The 6,082-nt window shown below is 38.8% G+C and overlaps 1 non-coding gene across 1 annotated transcript; it reads left to right on the top strand.

Annotated features, from left to right (window-relative positions):
- The first annotated feature begins 1,042 nt into the window (after positions 1-1,042).
- LOC125832877 (small nucleolar RNA R71) lies at positions 1,043-1,149 on the top strand. The gene has a single exon (XR_007443272.1). It is a non-coding gene; the product is annotated as a small nucleolar RNA R71 (small nucleolar RNA).
- Positions 1,150-6,082: the final 4,933 nt, after the last annotated feature.

Below are 6,082 nucleotides of genomic sequence, written 5' to 3'. Positions count from 1 at the left end.
CATTGTTAGATTTTCTTGTTGATTTCGCTAATTTTAGCTTACTCGTGACAAAACCCCCAAATCGATATTTGACACTTTTGTGTCCCCCTTTAATTTACAATGTTTTTAATCGTTAATATCTTTAGCTACGACTAGTTAGAATTAATTTTTGGTTTTTCTATAAATTCTCAAACCACTCCCTTGGGACGATCCCAACCCTCGGTTGGGTTACTATATTATCGACAATTGTAGACACTTGAATCGGAAGTAGTGTCATTGGTCACGATAAGCATCACCATCCCTCCATCGTCACATTCCCTTGTTCTCTTTGGTTTCAACTGAGCTGATAGTAAACTCAGTTGTCCTTCGAGTGTCTCTATGGCGTCGACATGAGAGTTTACTCTACTGTTCAATGATGAAAAGTCATCTTTCATCCCTTTCAACAAATCATTCGAACCTTCAATTTTGTCAAGTATGCGTGACAACAAGTCATTCACCCGAGGACTACTTGCACTCCCTTTTGATTTTGGGCTTTCACTTGACTGAGTATGGTTCTCCTCATAATCATCTTCCCTTCTCCAATAATCATTTTGCTCAGCCCAATGTTGATAGTATCTCTTTTGTTCTCCTCCCTTATGATAGTTCCAACCTTGATTTCCGCCTCGCTATAGATAGAGTGGCTGGAAACCCTCCTCATACCTCTTGGAGTTCCAACCTTGATTCTCCCCCTGCCTTGAGTAACCGGAAGAAGAACCCTCCTCAACTCTAAACACTTCACATGTCCCCTTCATGTTCTCTTGTAGTACTTCCATTTGAGTTTTTGATGTTCTCATCCCTCTTCGTGTCTTTATCAAGTTGCTCTTCTGTTAATCAAAAATGAAAAGGAAAGTCTTGATCCTCTTGGGTGTACCATGCTTGGTTTATCCTAGTCATGTCATCCAGAAGAAACGAAGCTACATCAAATGGTGGTAACATTATTCCTCCTCGTACCAATTGATCAGCCACTCCTTTATTAACCGAATCTAGACTCCGGTAGAAATATTGAAGTAACAAATCATTTGGTAGCCCATGATTTGGGGATTTAAGTAGGAACTTCTTGAATCTCACCCACGTTTCATAGATAGGTTCCCCCTCCCGTCGCTTGAAACTTTTAATTTCGTCTCTAAGTTTCATCATCCTTGATGGAGGAAAGAATCTTGTGTTAAATGCTATAACCAGCTCCTCTCATGATGTGATGGAATTGTTTGGTAACTCAGCTAGCTTCTCCTATTAAGGACAGTGGAAATAACCGCAATCGAATTGACTATTGAGACACATTTTTGAATGAAAATGGGCTGCAAACCTCAGTAAAGTTTCTCACATGCTCATGCGAGTCTTCGTGATCTAGCCCTCAATATTGTCCTCTCATTTGGAAAAGATGAAAAGTTGTGTTAGTGACTTCAAACATCGCATTCTCATCAGTCAGTGGGATGCAAATTGCACCCATCCCACCCGATTGAGCTGGGTTGTAGACACTATTGATGTCGTCTATACCCTCTCGATGACCTGCTTGGCTGTCATTCATCTCTTCCTCACTTATGTTCACTTCTACGTTGTCCAACCAATACCTACACAAAACAGCCGAAACTACTTCAACTACAACCAATGAATTTGAGAGTGTCAAATCTTCAATCAAAGAATTTTAAGTAATGCTACTCCCCGGCAGTGGTGCCATTTTGATGTTTGACGTAATCAAAGACACAACTTCAAATTCAAGTGTCAACGATCGCGTGTAGTAATATAACCCAACCGAGGGTTGGGATCATTCCCACAGAAAGTAGGACTTCTTTCAAATTCAATAATAAAAATACAAAGATAAATTCTTCAATCAAACAATTCTTGCACAATTAATGATCAAATCTCAAATTTCGGGTTTTAACTACCAATCCAAATTTACACTTCAACACAAGAAATTGAATATTAGAGTAAAACTTGGGGAATTGATCAGCCAATTATTGAATCTCAACAAAATGGGTAAACGTTACTGCTCATAATGGAATAATTTGTTGTGGGTAGGTCGAACCATATAAAAAGTAACTTTGTCTCGAACAATTACCTTTTCTATGTTGAATTCTCTCGAACTTCAACACCAATCGAAAGAGGCCCAACTCTTTACCCTCATCAAATCCACTCTCTCGAGCTGGATACAAAGGAAGGGTCACTTGTTTCACTCTATCGAGCTGAAATCAAGGAAACCCACTACTAAGGAGGCTAAGATTGCCACCTTGGTTCCACACCTCTCTCGAACTAGTGCACAACATTGAAGTTGATACATGAAGTAAAGTAATTCAACCTCGAAACACATCAACAACTTAGACCCACTTCAAATTAACACCATTCTTTGCAACTAACAAACACCCACTAAGTAAATTCAACAATAGGCTTCATGATCAAAACCTCAAGAAAAAGGGTTTTGGCCACTCATTTCAAAAATAAGAAGATGAAAATCAATTATCACTCCCATAGTTGGGTACAAAATGAGAATTATAGATGAAAATCAATTGATAATCTCCTCTCTTAAAAAATCTCCATCAAAATCTTGCTGAAAATCACTCACTAAACCCTTTGGTATTGTTTTCTCTCTAAGTAATTTGTTTCTCACTTTCTGAATGAATTTCTCTCTCTAGCCAAAACTAATTTAAACAAGTCTGAAGTGTCACTACTAAGGACTATTCGGTGAAGTAAGTCAGGTATCGCTGAAGGATCGGTGAATCGTTGATTGCTCTTCATCTCGCCTTCATTTTTTGATTTGTCTTGGTCTGACTACTATGACTTTAGGCGATCTAGGTCGGGATCGCCGAATGACTCCGTGATTTTCCCTTTATCCTTCTATCTTGTCCATCAACACTTGTATTAAATCTTCTTTCGTACTTTTTGGCGACCTAGTTGTCCTTCGCCGACTAGATCGGCGATACGCCGAATATAGTTGTTGCTCGTCGAATTCTCCTCCATTTTAGCTCCAACATTCTGTAACTTTAAGCGATATCTTGGCGATTCATCGAATGATATTGGCGATTCGCCGAATAACATCATCGATCATCAAGTCTTCATTTCTTCATTCCTTTAGCTTTCTTTGTTCCTTTTTGCCCAATAGTGTCCATGCTTTGTCTCTAACTCGAAATACTTGAAACTCAAGGGTTTTCATCAATTATTGAGACAAAATATGCGTTTGAGGACACTAAATCTATCAAAAATAAAGTCCTAAAATAATCCAAATCATGGACTCATCACTCACCGGATTTGATTTGCCACCAAATATTGTGTTCTACCTCTTCTCTACCCTCCACCATTTTTTTCCAGAGATGGGAATCCCCTTTACTCAAAGCCAACACCGGATATTGTTTCTTGCAATATTTGTTCCACATGTATGTACTCCATAGTGAAGTTGAGGTTCTGAAATTTCACCATAACTCACTATATAGTGCCTTTGATACATCATTTAATGATCTCATCTCTATTCCTCCTTCCAATTTGGGGTAGCATAACTCCTCCCAAGCTATCCAATGTTTCCCTTTGTCTCCTCCTGATTTACTCCAGAAAAACCCAACAAATAGCTGCCATAATTGGTTAATCACTCTCTTCGTACGATTCATTGCTGAGAGAAGGAACAATGGCATTGATTGTAATACACTAGTAATTAGAATAAATTTTCCCCCATATGACAACCATTTATTATACTAGGACAATAGTCTCAATTTTATCTTCATGAGCAAGTCTTCATAATACCTGATGTTTGTGTAATCAACGACACAACTTCCAATGCAAGTGTCTACGATTGTGCAATAGTATATTAACCCAACCAAGGGTTGGGGTCGAGTCCCAAGGGAGTGGTTTTGAGAATTATAGAAAAATAAAATTAGTTCTAACTAGTCGTAGCTAAAGACATTAAAGACTAAAACCATTGTAAATTAAAGGGGGGTGACAGAAAAGTGTCAAATATCAAATGTGGGTTTTGTCATAAGTGTAGCTAAAACAGTAAAAATAACAGAGAAATCTATGAATGAGAGAGGATTCTTGGGATGTGATTGCAATATATATTGTTATAAATCTTTGGGTACATGCTTTTGATAGGAAATTTGCAAGATAATAGTGACTAAGCTAAGCTTTAGATGGAAATAAGTTCCCTCTCGGGCAACTTACCCCTTTTAAATAGGTTCCTCTCAGACAAACATTTTCCGCATGAAGGCCGGCCTACGCCTTACCCCACTCACTCTCTCGAGCTGAGTGTTAGGATATGGGACTAGGGCTCACCCTCTCGGGCTGAACCTCATGTCGACCCACTCTTTAGGCCATCAGTCTAGTGGTCTTGGTTTCACGACCTCTCTCTCGAGCAAGCCGAAAACACATGGGTGGTTTTGTATTTGCAACTACAAACCCATTAAATGAAACCACAACCACTAGGTGAAATCACCATTAAAATACATCTAACCTAACATCAAGCAAAACCCAACAATAATCTCAACACATATTTGCTAAATCACACCCCAGAGTGGGGGTTTTTAGCCACACATCAAGAGATAGAAATTTATACCTAAATGAGATTTCATTCAAATGGGTATGAAGATTTAAATCTTGTTACAGTCCAAGAATGAAGAATCCAAGAGACCCAAGTCCAAATCCTTGGAGATGAAATCCTCTTCCTCTTCAAGTTTTCAAAACCCTCTACAAACTCAGAGCAAAAATAAAAGTACTAAAATTATATTAAGAATCTGATATTGTCTTCTCCTCTATTCTCTATAACTCTTAATGAGTATTTATAGTTTTCAAAAATCTGTGATGCGACAGATCATTCGGAGACATTAGTAGGAATCACAGATCAACTCGGCGATTTACCCTTTGGTGTAGTTCATCGCTGTCTTGCACCATCCTTCGACATCATCGTGATCTAGGTCATTGGGCAATAAAGTACTGCTTTGCCAAACTTCTCGGTGATGCGCTGACTGCTCCCTTTTCTGCCCACTTTATCCTTTCCTTCAGGGCTCAGCACACTGGAACAAAAGGCGAAGTAAGACCCTTCGGCTACTCGCCAAGTGGACTCGGCGATCCTCAGGCCTCCATTTTCGTCGTTCTTTTCAGCCTTTTCATTCCTTTTTGCAAAGTACTGTCCATACTCTCCTTCAATCTTCAAATACCTGAAACTTAAGGGTTTTCATTAGATATTGAGATAAAATAAGCATTTGAGGACACAAATTCTATTAAAATATAGCCCTAAATGAGTCCAATTTGTGGACTTATCAACACCCCCAACTTAAACTGTTGCTTGTCCTCAAGTAAAACTCAAGTTTAGCAGTTCAAATAGGATGTCTCAAATAGTGCTACACAAGACCAAATCATGAACATACACAATAGGACTCAATTTACTCATGCAAAGATCAATTGTGTACTCAAAGATTCAAGTTGTGACACACCATTACCAAAGATTCTCATGCTCGCAATACATCCTACTTGTGCAAGTTCAAGCTCAACAAAAATATCTAAATGCCCTCACATAAACAATGATTCCATATTCACACATAGAGGTTATTAATTCAAGATCAGGATTCAGATGCAACGCTCACACTTAGAAAGAGGAACACAATGCATGTTTTCACCCATAGGTTTGCCCTTATTTTCCAATCTACTTTCGATTTGGCTTACTCAAGATCAAAAAGGTCTTTTCAAGGCTCGTAATGGGGCTGAGTGCAAAGGTATGGTCATTTAGGCTCAATGATTTCTTCATCCTCGTGAAATGTGTGTTCTCAAAACGTCCTTTTCCTTTCCCTTATCCCTTTTTCTTCTAGTGCTTCTAAGTCATCCTTTTATTCACTCTCTATGTATTGCTTGGAAACCCAATTCCTTATGCACTTTTTATTCCACAAATTTTTTAGGAGGGGGAGGTGGGGGTTTCCACTTTTTCTTGCAATACCATGGGTGAAGGGATACTTTTCTTGTACTTCTTGACTACTCTTTTTCCTTTTCACCACACCCCCAACTTAGGCTTAGGCTTTTGTCCTAAGTTGGCTATTCACTAAACCACAAATCAAGAGGATTATAGGTAGTGGGTCAAGTAAGGTCTAGGGTTCAT

Source organism: Solanum verrucosum, unplaced genomic scaffold, assembly GCF_900185275.1.
Source record: "Solanum verrucosum unplaced genomic scaffold, falcon-dt-bn FXZP01000174.1, whole genome shotgun sequence".
Taxonomy (NCBI): domain Eukaryota; kingdom Viridiplantae; phylum Streptophyta; class Magnoliopsida; order Solanales; family Solanaceae; genus Solanum; species Solanum verrucosum.
Note: the sequence above shows the minus strand (reverse complement) of the source record. Positions and strands in the feature narration are given on the sequence as shown.